A 17,034-nucleotide genomic window follows, 5' to 3' on the forward strand; every position below is an offset into this window, starting at 1 on the left:
CCTCGAGCAGATCGACACACGCACTTAGCTTGGTGTCATCTGCAAACTTACTGAGGGTGCACTGGACGCCCTCATCCAGATCATCAATAAAGATATTAAAGAGGACCGGCCCCAGTACCGAGCCCTGGGGGACTCCACTAGTGACCGGCCTCCAGCCAGATTTGACTCCATTCACCACAACTCTCTGGGCCCGGCCATCCAGCCAGTTTCTAACCCAGCGAAGCGTACGCCAGTCCAAGCCCCGAGCAGCCAGTTTCTTGAGGAGAATGTTGTGGGGAACGGTGTCAAAAGCCTTACTGAGGTCAAGGTAGACCACGTCCACAGCCTTTCCCTCATCCACCAAGCGCGTCACTTGGTCATAGAAGGAGATCAGGTTCGTCAAGCAGGACCTGCCTTTCATAAACCCATGCTGACTGGGCCTGATCGCCTGCTTGCCCTGCAAGTGCCGCGTGATGACCCTCAAGATAATCTGCTCCATGAGCTTCCCCGGCACTGAGGTCAAACTGACAGGCCTATAGTTCCCCGGGTCTGCCCTGCGGCCCTTTTTATAGATAGGCGTCACATTGGCTAGCCGCCAGTCAACCGGGACCTCCCCCGATAGCCAGGACTGCCGATAAATGATGGAAAGCGGCTCGGCCAATTCAAGGCTTATAAACCCTTCTTTTTTGTCTGCTGCATCAGTTATTAGAGACTAAAGAGCTAAAACTAAAGTGCAGTTCTAAACAAACCACATGTAGAAATGCCAAAGTCTAATTAATAGATAAGCATCAGCAAGCACATTCTCAGAGCTGTGACTGAAGCTGTGCTGGGAATGTGAGTCTGTCTGAAAGTAGGAACTGTTCTTTTTCCCGTTGAATAGGAACAAAAGGGCCAAGGTAGGTTGTGTTCATATGTTGTTCCTCTGTTCTTTCAGGCATGCATAGATGTAAAATGGTGTTAACATCAGCAAATAAAGATGTCAGACTAAATAACTGTCAGGAACACTTGTGTCCAAGCAGAGCAACTTCCACAAGTTGAGTTTGGATCTCCTCACACTCTCTAGTTGGAAAGAGAGAGCTTCATCTGATTCTTGCCTAGTTTTTGTTTGCCCTTTTTTTTTTTTTGTCTTTTCCCACTTTTTCATATTTCCATAGCATAGAAGTATGTCTTAGAAAATGGAAACATTCAATTTTGAGAAGGGATTTTCAAAGTTGCAAGCGAGTTTCTTTTTGCCTGTTTATTTTAATGTGAAAAGGGTTGTAATGTTTGTATTATTTCCCTTTATTGCTAAATATACATAACATATTTCTAAGTAAGTGTTCTGCATATATTTGAAATGGGACTTACACCCTGTTGCTACTATTATTTTTCCAGATACCTGAAAATGATGAATTGTTTGTTGTTCATCTCAGGAGTGTGGAGGGAGGGGCTGAAATCAACACCACAAGGAATTCTGTTCAGATTAATATTAAGAAAAATGACAGCCCTGTGCGATTTGCTCAGAGCACTTACATGGTGCCTGAGGAAGTCGAAATGCTCACAATTCAAGTGATTCGTGGTAAGGATGACAGTGGAAAATTAATTGGACCTGATGAATGTGAAGTCTCCGTCAGTTACACCATCATAACTGGGAATTCAACAGCACATGCGCAGCTCAATTTAGACTTCCTAGATCTTCAGCCAAATACAACTATTGTCTTCACACCTCTAGTTCATGAAGTATATATGAAATTCAAGATCCTTGATGATGCCATACCAGAAATTGCTGAGACCTTCCAAATTATGCTCCTTAAGGACACGTTACAGGGAGATGCTGTTTTGGTTAATCCATCTGTTGTTCACGTCACCATCCAACCAAATGATAAACCCTATGGAGTGCTTTCAATCAACAGTATCCTGTTTACTCAAACTGTTATCATTGATGAAGACCAAATTTCAAGGTACTACAGATCTTCAAACAGTATCTCGTCATGTTAAGGGATTTGTTTGGCACTGTAAAGCATCCTTAGGATTTCACTGACAGTAATTATAAAATCAGTAGTGAAAAATTAATATAGAAATCACCTACTGTGTAATTATTATAAACGATATAGAATTTTCAAGGGAGAAAATGTCTAATTATGCAGAAGTATTTTAATATTTATGAACTATATATGAGAACTGTAAATATTTAATGACATTATCAAAATACTGAAAAACCCTTAATCTAAAAGATGGATCAGTGAAGTTGTGATGCGGCCACACACCCATTCATACAAGTGGAAAATATATTTCAGGCTTCCTTTCCCAGTAAATCTTTGTCTATACTGTATTTAAAGTCAGTCTCTGGTTAAAAAATGGTGGTGAGTGTCTTCTGTGAAGTACTGAATACCCATAGACTTCCAAAAAAGTTAAATACATGTAATTTTACAGATAAATTAAAAACAAATCTCCACACAAATCTTTACAAGCAGAACTAATATCTATACAATATTGCCAGTTTTAGTAAAAATGTCCACTGCTAGCTAGTGATGGTGGTTCATCCCCAGAGAAAGAGGTAATGTATCAACCTATGATTTTATGAACAATTTCTAGTATGTAGAGCCCAGCACTTCAATATTCACTTTTTTTTTTTTTCTTTCTTATACACAGATACAGGAAACGTGACATTTCCATAATCACAAATATTGATAAATTATATTTCAGTGCATAGGCAAATAGTTGAGTCACTTTATTTTAAATAAAATCATTATTTAAACACTCATGCCTGACAATTGTATTTTGATATAGTCCATAAAACAGTGTAGAAATTTAGTTGAGAAAAAGTTTTCTGAAATTTAACATCTTTCCTGAGAAAAAATATAAACATGCCAACTTTCCTCTTCTCAGTATCTTTCTTACTGTAAACAAAATAAATTTTAACTAATGTCTTTAGATATATTACTCATGTCTTTATGTATATTATCTCATGAATAAGCAACCTGAGAAAAGTCTACTTCTGTGGTATGATTTCACAAATTTTAAGTCCTGACTCAAATGTCAGTAGCAGCAGTTAATATCGATTCCACTGAAGTCAGTATAAATCTGCCAGGGAACAGATAGCTAAGTAAACCGATATTAATTATAATTGCATGTTACAGATTTTTATTTTCATTCAAAACCACAGGTTTGAAGGGATCACGATCGTAAGAAATGGTGGAACACATGGAAATGTTTCTGTGACCTGGGTCATAACTCGAAATAGCAGTGATCTGTCACCTGTGACTGCAGACCTTGTTCCAGAGACCGGGGAGATACATTTTGATCAAGGACAGATGCTGGTCACACTTTCACTGACCATTATTGATGATAACATACCAGAAGAAGCAGAGCCCTATCTTCTGAAGCTCTTAGCTCATACAATACAGGGAGGCGCAGAAGTCAGCGAACCATCTGAGGTAAGTTTGATTTCAGAACTTGTTTTGAGGAGGTGATAGATAATAATTAGGGAGTAGGATTAGGATTAGGATCCACCAGTTTTGGTGGATTGGCTAAATTGAAGTAGTTGTGCTTGAGTTTAAGTGAAGCAAGCTGATGTATTCTCAGTATAAAGAGCCACATCCAAAGTCTTTGGCTTAACATATTTTATAAGGCCAGACCTATTTAATGCAGTAGCATTTAGCTTAGAATATTCCCATCATAAATATCATTGCATAACTGCTATCTTGATTGGTTGCTTGCTAAGAGAAGGTTGAGCATTTATTTTCACTTGCTTATTTGCTGTAGGTACTGGAATGTTTTACACAGAGTAACAGCTTCAAGAGGATGGCTTAGTGATTAAGACTAACCTCTGAACTTTTAAATAAGGGGTAATTAGCATTACTGACAATTCTGTGACTCAGGTCCCTACTTTGCTTTTTGAACATATGATTGGAATGAATTTGGTGAATTAAATGATTTTTTCACAGTCTGAAATATATTCAAATTATTCACTTTGGCTGCTGAACCAAAAATCAGTTATTCAAAGCTCATTCTGACATAGATGAGGCATAGCAGGAAAGTTGCTGCTATCAGTGGTGTGCTGCTTGTGCACAAGCAACACTTTGGGGCTGTCAATCTGATTTCTTTCTTGAGTGCCAATTCACTAACGATAAAAATGTATGATGACAGTCAGGACATACTTTCATGAAAACGTGAAAACTGTGGTGTATATTAATTGTAGCATTGAGTAAGTGATGCTGTTTTCTGTTTTGCAGCTTTTGTTTTACATTCAGGACAGCGATGATGTTTATGGCGTAATAAAGTTTTATCCTTTGGAGAATCAGAAGATTGAAAGTAATCCAACAGGACGCTTTTTATCCTTGAGTTTTGTAAGGGAGAAAGGAACAGTTGGAAATGTGCAGTTAGTTTATACTGCACTGTATATTCCAGCTGGAGCTCTGGATCCTGAGAGAGCAAAAGATGGCATTCTAAATATGTCTAGAAACAGCATCCTCCTGTTTCCAGAAGGAAAAACACATCATACTTTGAGTATACCAATAAGAAAAGATGCATTTCTTCAAAATGGTGCTCATTTCCTCATACAGGTATCTCAGCTGTTTTTTTTTTGTTTTTGTTTTTTAGCTTATTTAATATGAGGAATATGATTCAATAATTGATCCTTCCCCTTGACTGTAATTTAAATGACCATTCCTGTAAAAAAAAAAAAAGTGCTTAGCTCTGAAGCAAAGATTTTCTTATTTAAAAAGACATCTTTCATAACTATGCTATAAAGTTTTCTATCCCTAATCATTAGTAATTAAACAAATTTTAAAACTAAAGAGGATTCAGGTACTAATCATGGAATTTATCAAAATGAGATCAGCGTTGTCTGTTGCTTGCCCCTTGAAGCATGTTTCTGCTTGGCCTCTGACTTGGAACGTGAAAAAAATAAGGTTCTTAAAATTAAATTACTGAAGCAGGAAAAATTTCAGAAATGACATGCAAGTAAATGTATCTTGGGCTTGATACAGGTCCTTCTCCAGCAGGTCATCCCCCAGCCTGTACTGATACTTGCGGTTGTTCCTTCCCAAATGCAGGACTCTACACTTGCTCTTGTTAAACCTCATCTGGTTTCTTCCTGCCCAACTCTCCAGCCTGACCAGGTCCCTTCCAACCCCTACAATTCTGTGATACTGTGATCTTTGCTCTTCCAGCTGAACTATTCTAAATTAAAAAGGGTCAAATATACATTATATATTATATGTATATTATATTGCATTTATATATAAATTTGTTAGGAGAACTTACTTTTTTTTTTCCCTGTATAGTTTTCTTCACTTTTTTCTTTCCTTTTTTTTTTTCTATCTCAATTTGTAAAAGATAACTTTTATCATCGTTGAAGGTGTTGATGTTATATCCATGAATTTCAAATTTGCCAGGTTTTATATTTTCCTTATAGTCTACCAAAGACGTTGTAATCACTTCTAAGACCTTTGAAAGATTTCCTCCCTCCACATCCTTCTCCCTACATTCTCTTACAGGAGGAATAATGAGAACAAAAAGTTTTGCCAGAATTATATTGTTTATCTAATATGCAATTTTATTTATTTATTTATTTATGGCATTCACAGTTAGATTAGGAATTGCCTTCTGAAATACTAGAACACGTTAGTATGTTTTATGATTGCAAGAGGTTTGAGAGATCCACAAAATTCTTAAATGTCTAATTCCATGTATTCAATGTTTTTTTTTTTTTTTTTTTTTTTGTCCTTTGACTGTAGTCAAGACACACATCTGATAAATATTTCAGAATGTTCAGTCATTCCAAGCACTTTGCCTGGATTTTCAAACTGTAGATTCCAATCTGTTTTTTTTTTTTTCTGTACTTTCTCCATGAACTATAAATAAAATCTTTGTTTGAAGAAATTAAATCAGAGGAGCTTTCCAGCTCAAATAATTAATTTAGAAACTCATAGAGAAGGAAAACACCACTATTTATCACTGTGACAATCCTTCTGCATCGTGAATAAATGATAATCTCAGTGAACATGTTTAGAATGAGTTGTACTTAGGCAAAATAAAGAATTGACTCAGGAATCAGCAGAGAAGCAAATGAAACTGTAGGATGAATAAAGGTACAGGAGATAATGTTAATGTGAGATATATTCCTTAGTGACACCTTCAATTAAATAACGTGCTGTAATCAGAGATGCGGTTTTTGGTATAGCTAGGAAGATTAACTCTGAAAATTAAGCTCATAAACTAATTGTTATTGTTCAAATAACTATATATTTTTTTCTCTTTGTACTGGTTTCCTTTAAAAGGTACTAAAGGAAACATTGCAGAAAGAGTAAAATCTCTGTTCTTTATTGATTATTACTTTATTCCAAAGGTACCATACAGGATCCAAATACAGCATACACTTTAAATAGAGCAAATTGTTTTGGCTGTGTAGTATTTCAGAAAGTTTACTGAGCTAATAACCGCACAATGGTGCACTTTCATCCTGTTAATTGCAGAATCGGGGCCTATGCTAGGAGAAAGCTCAGAAAAGAGGAGAAACAAACAGTGCCATCATCTGTTCTTCAGACTTTTGATAACAAGTTGGAATGGTTGAGAATCAGTTACTAAATACAGTATTTGTAAAACATTTCCATCTATCATCAGATAAATGTTCATGCATATTTCTGGGTGTTACTCAAGCAGTTGTGGAACAAAATATGATACAGCCCACATATTTATAGAGTTTGGTTTCAAGAACTGTAAGACTTTAAAAATCATCTTTTGAAATGGTGAACCATGATTACTATATGAATTTAAGAAAGGCCACTATTTTATCCCCAAAAAATAAAGCTTTACTCTATGATAACACCTGATAACTCCAAGAAAAAATGTCAGTGGGAGTTTATGCCCCAGTGAAATGTTCACAGAAATATATGCAAATCTGTTATGGAAACATTTATTGTAATGATGCATGTAGACAGAATCACATGGAATAAATAATATTTAAAGGAAATAATTAAACAGGCAAGTTCTGCTTTCCTTGGTGTGTCACTACTGGTGCTGGGCTTAGCGAGTGATGCTTCCCTTTTAAAGAAAAGGATGAAAAAAAATCTATTTCCTCTTAGTATCTATAATCTATCAGAAATGCAGTGACAAGTAAAATACAGTTTTGAAATACTGTACTGAATTTAAATTCTTAATGTGGCTCTGGTAGTTCTTAGATAGAGAATTCCTTAAAATTTTGTGGAGAGGAAAGAAAAGTGGATTATTATTTGGCTGTTTGATCAAGGGCTGTAAATTATTATGACTTCAGTGATTTCCCTAGATTTTTATCAATGCAAGCCACAAAAAATGATGTTAGACAATTGCCTATGCTGCTCATCAATGACTGTTGTTAATAGCTCTAGTAATGTATCAGCTGATCTGGAACAGAGTCTCTCTCTCTGGCTTGATCTGTGTTTAATTACATACACTAACATGATTTGTCTGGGAGGTGTACCATTCTGCTGACAGCTCAACAATATCCACTTAATTTCTTTGACATGTCTACTTACAAATTTTTATAACAGCAGTGCTATCAGTAGGAAGAATTTGCTCTGGAGATGTATACTTCCTTTATATGAAAATTACTCTGAAATGTCAGAACTGTTCTGACTTGGTGCTGAGGCTTCTTATTTCTCACTTTTCTTTTACTTTTTCCTACAGCTGGAAGGAGTTGAACTGGTGAATAGAATTCCTCTAGTCCCATCTGTGAGTCCTAGATTAGGCGAAATTCGAAATATTTCTTTGAGGATTACTCCAGATATTGCAAATGGAGAAATAGGCTTTATTAGCAATCTACCGATTATTCTTTCTGAACCAGAAGATTCCCCTGCTACGCTGGTAAGTAAGCCTTTTTATATTGTCTTTTGCTATGGAAAACTTATTTGGAGAAGGTGGAGTTTGCTGTATTCAGTGTAGCATTTGACAATTAATGTGAGGAAAAGCCTTCCTGTAAGTTCTGTCTTATCCTAAATATTCTCTTCTTTAAAAAAAAAAAAAATGCTCTGAAATAATCTGTTACTGATTTCCAGAGAACTGAGATTGGTCTTTGCTTTCTGTGTAAGTATCTAAAACCAGTTAGCCCTTGATGCTCACACAGAGCAAAAGATACTGCAGTTAGTCTCTCTCACCAATTGCGAGCATAGTCATGTAAAGTAGGACTGAGACAAATCCTGAATAAGATAGATCATTTCCCATTCTCAAATTAGAACTGGCCAAACTTTTGTTTTTATTATTATTTATTCAAATAGTAATTTGCAAGGGAGTAATCGGTTTTGCATCTACTTTTGCAAGTCACAACAAATTAATGTGTTTCACAGGTTTCCATTGCATTGCATCGAGATGGGACTGATGGTCAAGCAACTGTGTTCTGGAGTTTGAAACCCTCTGGTCCCAATCAAAAGGCGGTAACACAGGATGATATAAGTCCTTTTAACGGCTCCGTGGTTTTCTTATCTGGACAAAGTGATACCACAATTAACATCACCATTAAAGCTGATGATGTACCTGAAATGAACGAAACTGTGTTATTAACTTTGGACAGGTATTGTACCCTATTCTCTATTCATATGTATCAGCTGCAGTACTCAATTTATGCATAACAGATTAGCACAGTGTTAATTACATGGTATTGCTTGCATTGTGTTGATATGTGTCTGAAGAAATAGTGGGCCCTTGTTTCAGACTGTGTATGGGTTCTTTGACTGGAGATCAATGTAAGAAACCATTTTGCATTTATTATCTAATGACTTAACTGTTTATATTTTCATGAAAATTCTGTATGCTATTTAGAAAGTTCTTTCAGTTTTGATCTTTTTTATAGCTCTTGGTTTTAACACTTTTTTTTTTTCGGAAAAATAATATTTAGTAAGATAATGGGAAAAACTAAAGTGAGAACTAAAAAGCAATGCAGAACTTTTTCTGTCAGAAAAAACATTTATAACTTGGGTGTCACTGTAGAATTAGACTTGCAGTTTATTTGTTTGATCTGCATGTTCAATATTCCTTGATAATTAGATACTTCTGTCAGCTCATAGCCCCCAGAATATCCCAGTGTGACTATTATTGCAGTCTTCTGCTAATGAGAATGCAGTGGGGTTTCTGAAGCACAGTGTTCTGGTCTCCCTTCTCATCTAGTGGAGGATTTTAGGATAACAGGCTGTAAGGGCCCTCAGGTGATACTATTATCTGCATGTGAACACTGTTCAGAAAACTTAAATTAGTTTATAATCAGGAGTCTTTTCCCTCTTTGAGTTACTAACAAGAGTGTCTTGGCTATATCGTCTGTCCTGCTTCCCACAGCTCAGTTACATAAGTAAATACAGAAATACCACCACACGTGCTCTTGTATTACCTCCTATTTGTCTAAGGTACATTTTCCACTTTTACTGAAAACATACTACAGTGGTCTGCCAGCACCAGCTTCCACACTGAACATCTACTACTTACATAGTCCTTACCTTATGCAGAAGAAGTATTTTTATTCTGTACAGGAAGCGTAGGCTAGCTCTTAGATATCCACAACAGATATCCACAGTGATTCCACATTAGCAAACAATAGGCAAGAAGCTCCTCACGCTGTTGTTGATCACTAGAAGATCCCATTTCAGAAAACATGGTTTTCGAACATCTTTATGGCACACAGGGAAGATGTTATTCCTTTGCGGGATTGGCTTGCTTGATTAAAAGGTGGCTGGTTAATGCATGTAGTTCAGAACTAGTTATTTTATTCTACCTTGGCTACTCATTACATTAAAAAGGCAATCCTTTTCAGAATAAAAACAGAGACTATTGCAAGCAGTTCTCCGCTTTCTTTCTGTGGGAGAAACTGGTTTGTCTCAAGGAATTTTTTTAGAGTCTCTGGCACAAAGGGGGAAACTAGGATTAGAAATGATGGTTCAAGTTTTGAGTGTAAGGTGGCCAAGAATGCAGAGTGGTATTGAGGTAAACAAGTAAGTAGATAGAAGTAAGCAGCATGAAAGGGTAACTTTTTTGATTCACGTGTGTGAAAGTACAGTTTTCTGCCATTTATCCTGAGTTACAACTGTAGGCTATACCTTGAAAATGGTGGCTGCAACAGGGATTGAACTGGCAGCTGAACAAATACAACCAGTGTTCTGCTTTTGCTGTGTATGGTGCAAGCCGTAGGCTCTGTTGATCATGAAGTGGATGGTGAAAAGTGTGCCAACAGTAAGCAGCTTTCCCACACTTGGCAGGGTCAGAGAGTGAACCGAGGAACAGGTGGTCTGTCCTGGAAAAAGAAGTAAGCAAGGAGGAGATAGAATCTGAACTTTTCTCTAGACCTTGGTAGCATCCCTCACTTCAACTAATTAGCAGAAGCCAAGAATGAAATGACTGCAGAGATCATCCTTTCAGTACTAGACATGACTCTTCAAATTAGGGTTGAAGGATACTGGCAGGGTTACGTGTACGCCCGTGCTATTGCTTTCAGCCTGGTTGGTATTTTGTGGACAAATAGAAGATTTCAGTTTCCGAGGCTGGCAGCCAGCACCTCACAGCAGTAGTGAATGAGCATGAAAACAAAGATGCACTGTGCTGTAGATGTGCTTGTACTGTTCCGTAAATTGTAGCATAAGTCAGCGAGAAAAGAAAGCATGTAAGAACTTTAATGAAACTACAGACATAGACATATGTTCATAAGCATTCAATGTATTGCAATTATTAATAGCACGGGTAAAATAATCAAAATAATTAGTTCTAACAAGGATGTATTATTTACGGCTTAGTGGTATTGTCAAGGCAGTTCAATTTTAAATAAGCTTTAAGTGCATCCATAACTATATTTTTTCCAAGCCATTAAAAACAATGTTATCCTTTCTTGCTTTATGCTCTCTATACTTAGACCACAGATATTAAAACTAGCTCTGAATTTTGTCCACAAACTGGAGGAAAATGTATAACATGAAAAATATGATTCCAAAGAACACAGATGAGTAATGATGAGTAATGAAGGAGCAAGAGAGTCTTGTATCTGCTGAAGCTTCTCTATATTTTCTTTTTTTAGGAGCAGATTCAGGTTGAATGCCTGCCCTATCTGAATAGGCCTGAATTGAGACCAAGCATAAATAAAACCAGATGTCTGTAGTGAAATCTATGTGAGAAAGGAAAGACCTTGGTCTTCTTGATGAATGTAGGTGGAACAGGCCATGGAAATTGTGTGTGTGCTTTGTGAGAGCATATATGCATACTAGGGCTGTTCATTTTACCTGGTAAGCACAAACAGAAATCAGTTTTTTTTAAATCTGATTGCTGTTTTTTCCTTCTACACAACGTAATCTCTCACTGGCAGTTATCAGCCCCCCAGTTAAGGTGCAGACAGCTATCAGTTTGGCACCTGGCACAACCAGAGGGCCAGAACCTGCAGGGTATGTGGGCTGGGGACGTGGCCTGTGTTTGTGCTCATGAGTGAGTGGTGGTGAGACTGAGAACTTGGAGACTTTGGGATCTGGGGATAAATCACTTTTATTTTGTGGAAGTGATAATCAACAAACAGACAACTGTTTAGGCAGTCCTTATGCTCCAGCATTTTTTGAGTCTTAACTCATGGAAGTTAGGATGCCAGAACAGATCCATATGCATATGTTACGACATAAATCTCATTTACTATATATAATAAACTGAAGCAACGTTATTTGAAGATTTTTATTGTTCTAGTGATTTCTGTGATGGGATACAGATTTCCATAGGCTGACATTCTGTCATCAGTTTATGTGGAAAATGATTAGACCTATGAGTTATGAAGTAATTTTTTGAAAATTACAAATGTAAAATACAGACTTGACTATTTCACTGTGAAATATCTGGCAGTTTTTAAACATTTTTGGGTTTTAGAGGTTGCTACATGTCAAAAAGTTAGAAAAGCATAGGAGGGCCATTTAAATCACTGTGTAGTGTTGATGGACAGGGCTTAAGGGTTTATGTGTTGTGGGTTACTCACTGCCATACTGCTTAATGGAGCTAGGATTTTCTCCTTACTTGGTAATTCCCTTTGGTTAGTGTCTGTTTCAAAACCATATCTATCTTACTTATGTAAATTTTCATAGAATCACAGAATAGCTTGGGTTGGAAGGGACCTTAAAGATCATCAGTTTCCAACCCCAGTGCCATGGGCAGGGATGCCACCCATTAGATCAGGTCGGCCCACAGCCTAGTCCAACCTGGCCTTGAAAACCTCCAGGGATGCCTCAAGGGTTTGATCAGACTGCGTTTTAACGGGGAAAAAGTCATTTGAAAATAGTAGAATGTTGAAATGAGTGCGCTGGACACCTACTGCTTGTTTTCATTACTTCTCAAAATAACAACATATCTCTCCTGCTATGACTCAGAAAAATTAAAATAGCCTCAAAAATCAAATAAATGATGGATTAAACCTGGAGAGAAGGTGTTTCCTCTGATGAGAGGCACTATGGAAAGTCTAATGTGGCAAATCCTACTTTAATGCAGTTCTTTAGAGCTAGAGCCTGCCTCTAATTAAATCAGTAGATAATCCTGAAAAAATTGAAGAGGGGGTGAACACTGAATGCAAGCAAATTGAGTAATGTTCCACAAGCAATTTCACTTCCCCCTTTTTGAGATACCCTGATAGAAAAGAAAGTCTTTTAGAGAAGTGTGGTTTAATAATGACAGCCGTGTAGATTCACAGTGGAAATTAAGTTTCTCATGTGTCTTTCAGAACACTCAGGTTCTGCAGAAATTCCAGATTTTGTCAAAAGTTATTAACTTCAAAGCTATTTTTCATTTATTTATTTAATTATTTTGTGGTTCTAGTTAGTTCTTAACATTGAAATTCTCATGGTACCTTAAACTTAGTCAAAACTCTAATTTCTCCTATTTTCTTGTACTGCATGTTTAAAAAAGTGTAAGAAACATTTTGAAGCTCCTGTCAGTTGTCCTAATTCATCTGTAGTTCTTGCTACATAATAATTATGATTTTTTTTACTGAAAGAATTTCCCTAATGATCAGTCATTTCACATTAGTCTTGTTGTATAAGAAATGCTTTACACACTTTGAGGTTGTATTTCTTTTGGCAGCATCATAAGCATTGCCAGGGTTTACTGTCTGTGACGATATGAAACTTCATGTCCATACATAGCCATTTTACAGGAAAAAATAAGCTGAGGATAAAAACAGGGAAGTGGCTTTCCCAGTGATTGGTATCACCTTATTCCTGGTCAAGAGTTCTTTTCACTAGCTGGAGGAGCTGCTGGCCACGGTTAAGCCACCATGTCAAAGCAGCTGTTTTAACTTTTATTGCTGCTTCTGAATAGCCCTCTTTGTCCTGTTTCCATACTGCTGTCAGAGGAACACCTAAAGAGCTGGTTTCACATACCACGAGGAGTGAAACGGGACTGAACTGGACCCGTGTAGTGTCAGGCAGTCTGGGAGCATCTCCTCCGTGGTGTAAGGGTGGTATATGAACGCCCCTCTGTTCTTCGAGGTTGGAAGTGCACGTGGCAGGGGATGGGGCTGGTGTCCTGGCAGCTCTCTGGTGGCACGGACCCTGTGTCCAGCCCCGTAGCTCCTCCGGGTCGATCTGAGCTGGCTGCTGGAAGTATTATGCAGCTATTTGCTGAACGCTTCACCTTGCCTGGTTTAGCCCTGTATGGACTTAGGTTTAGCACATGAAGAGTACACTGAACCGAAAAGCAAGCATTTGGATTAAAAGGATAAAAGTTTGCAGGATGTGAGTATGATAATTGCATTACAATGTAATTGTTCAAAACAATAGAATTGGGATTTTTTTTTTTTATTATTCCTAGAAAAAAGTAAACCTGTGAGAATACTTTACAACAAACATTTTGGATTTAAATTTAAAATGTACTTTCCTAATTTATCTTTGTTCTCTTAATTCTTCTTTTTTTTTTCAATACTATTTTTTAAAAATTTCTTGTTAGGGATATGCATTCTATGTTATGAAAAGTTACATGTATATGCCTTAGAGTATAGATATAAAGAATACTACTGAGTGCACCATTCTTCGAATCACAGAATGGCTCAGGTTGGAAGGGACCTTAAAGATCATCCACTTCCAACCCCTCTGCCATGGGCAGGGATGGCACCTACTAGATCAGGTTGGCCACAGCCTCATCCAACCTGGTCTTGAATACCTCCAGGGATGGGGCAGCCACAGCTTCGTTCATTCATTGTTTGCTTAACAGCATCTTGGAGCTGGAAACCTAAACCTAGCTGCTTCTATTAAGTTTCTGCATAGGATGTTTTATGACTTTTTGGAGAAGTAACTAACATTACTGTGCCAGGGCAGTGATAGCGGTCTGACCACTCATGATATCAGCCAGAGAAAAAAAATGACCAGATAATAAATAAATAAACAAACAAACAAACAAATAAGTAAATAAATAAAAGGATCCAGGTGTTCAAGATGGGGTTTGTATGGAGAAACCACCTGAACAATGTTCTTTTTTACCAGTTGATGGACTGAATTTTACTGGTTGCTTCCTGACCTGAAAGCTGTCTAGGTTTAATACATATCAAAAGCTCACTTGATATAGTGATTCATTTTTATTTTCTGTTGTAAATTATTTTACTAACAGCTTAGCGCTATAATTAAATTTTAGCATTACCAACTCTGGAATCTTCTCCTTGATCTTTTCATTGTGTTAATATTTTGCTGTTTTTTGAATGCTTTTGCATGTTTCTGAGGGAAGGGAGAATGTCTCAATATATACCTAGCTTCAGTGAATATCAATAACAAATTTCAATTAATTCAGACTTCCTATTCGAAAGAACGTCTGTGAATGTATTTACTTCTCAGAATTTAGAGTGAACTCTTGTCTGTATTGAATTCCAAATTTAAATTATTTTTGAGATTAGTGGAGCCCAATTATCACCTTACAAACACTGTTTTAATCTGTTTTTGGTGCTTTGATAGACGATACAGTTTTTGTATTTAATGTATTTTTGATTAAGAAAGCCAAAATACATGATTACTATTGCAGAATAATGCTGCCCTTTTGACTGACTTCATGTGGCAGTTTTGTTATAAATGCTTGGTTGAAACTTGATTTAATTTTTTAACCTTTTGATTAGCAAATACCTTTTCCTTTCCCCTTTTTCTTTTCTTTTTTTTGTCCCTTTATTTCCTTGTCCCCTCTTTTTCCCCTTTTTCTCCTTCTGCTTCTCTTTCTTATATTTGTATTTATGTTATACATGTATATATACTACTTTGGTAATCTGATTAACTAAAAAATTGTTGTAAATGAGGTTTGCTGTGATTTTGTGCCTAATTACTTTTCCTTGTGTACCCATCAGTACTCTTTCTGTGCTTATCTGTTTTTATCATTACTTTGTCAGACTGATGAAACACCATATCACAGAGGCACGTAGATGTATTTCCCTAATAAAGGGTTATAATCGTGGATGGCTGCTGCAGTTGTGATCACGCAGTCAGTAATCAAGCTCTTTGAGGAGGGCTTGGTAGGGAACACCTTGAGTGGCTCTTGACATGCTGAATTGGTCATGGGGTCACTCCTCCTAAGTGGGAACTGCCCACTTGCTGGCCTTTGTCAACAGGAAAATGCCAAGCAAGCAGGGTTCCCATAAAAAGAACATTATAAACTTTTGGAAAGTAAAAAGAAAGCCTTCTTTTTTTTCTTTTTCTTTTTTTTTTTTTGTCCCTTTTGTTAGTTTTTTGTTCTTTTATAAGATGGGTAGTATTGAAATTTTAGTAAGTGGCACTTTCATTACTTTCTACATCCTCTTTTTTTTTTTTTTTTTTCCTCTGTGTTGACAGGGTAGAGACAGAAAGGTTTGTCGTGTTCTTTGGGTAAGTGCGGTGAACTGTTTTCTGTCCTCAGTGAATCAATGCTTTGTTTTAGAAGTGGTTGGTTTGGACAGAAACTGTCTTTATCATTTCTTTCCCCCCCAAGAATCACGTCTCTGCATCTCTTCAGACAACGCATGCTTCCCCTTTGGTGTTTCGTTTGATGGCATGGGGTTCTTGCTTGAAGGCATTTCTTTATGTAGGATCTGTGAATGATGAAAGTTATGAATGCATGGCTCAGTGTTTGATATTTGAGTGTTTCATGGAATAATGAATTAATTGTTTTAAACTGCTACAAATACAGTTTGCCCCAACTAAATGGCTGAACTGATTAGAGTTACAGAGTAATTTTCTCTAGTCAAAGACAAGGAAAGTTATCTTGATTTAGACTAACATGCATATAATTTATATAACACAGGTTATTTTTTCTACCGACTTTTTTTTTTTTTAAACATGTAACAAACATGAGCACGTTACTCTATTAAATAGGTATTACCTATTTTGCATCCTGTACCCTGTCCTGTAGACTGTGCTACAACAATGCTAAGTTGTTTTTGTGTGTGTAGGTTCCAGTTACTTAAAACGTGCTTCTGGACACAGTTCTGGGCCTGATTTCAAAAACTGGATATAATAGATCACATTTCTTCATGAAATAGTGTTTGATAAAGTCTAGGTTGTAGCACAGTGAAAGCACAAAAATATGTACAGTATGCAGGACCACGATTTCATTGAAAAATACAATACTGACAGGAAACGTGAAAGATGCAAAGGAATCTAAGTACCTAAAACTACATGTAATAAATCATATGCAGACCATCAATCTGAAGGTGTATTCTTGATGCATCCTGCAATAGTGCTTCTCTGGAATTTTTAATATAAGAAATTTAAAATGATGAAAATTACTGCTTCTGAGGAAAGGCAAGCAAGTAATATGCAAGGTTCATTACTGTTATCAGATACTGCCCATTCCTGTCACAGAGTACGATCAAGATGGTGTAGGAGAAGCCCAGAGAGAGAAATCCTTTACTGAGAGGAATCTGAAGTATGCGTATTTGGTCAACGTACTTCATTCTTGCACCATTCAGCATGTGCTTTAAAGGAGTAATGAGAAAGGGGAATGAGTCTGAGCTACTGAGAGCAGGTCCAACATTTTGTAGAGTCAGACAGGGATCCTACAGGTAGTCTCCACATCTACAGAAGGCAGGCTAACACAGAGCTGAGGATGAAATCCATGGTATCGAGGGTCAAATTTCTGCCTCTTTATGTCAGT

General features: G+C 36.9%; 1 pseudogene across 1 annotated transcript in view; it reads left to right on the forward strand.

The window, feature by feature from the left end:
• Nucleotides 1-1,314: 1,314 nt before the first annotated feature.
• The window catches only part of LOC310890892 (adhesion G-protein coupled receptor V1-like), a 68,089-nt pseudogene continuing 52,369 nt past the window's right edge, over nucleotides 1,315-17,034 (forward strand). The window contains exons 1-5 of the transcript in view: nucleotides 1,315-1,919; nucleotides 3,125-3,395; nucleotides 4,194-4,523; nucleotides 7,627-7,803; nucleotides 8,283-8,506. The product of the transcript in view is annotated as an adhesion G-protein coupled receptor V1-like (transcript). The remainder of the gene's footprint in view (nucleotides 1,920-3,124; nucleotides 3,396-4,193; nucleotides 4,524-7,626; nucleotides 7,804-8,282; nucleotides 8,507-17,034) is intronic.

This window comes from Anser anser, assembly GCF_964211835.1.
Source record: "Anser anser genome assembly, contig: HAP1_SCAFFOLD_111, whole genome shotgun sequence".
NCBI classification, from domain to species: Eukaryota; Metazoa; Chordata; class Aves; order Anseriformes; family Anatidae; genus Anser; species Anser anser.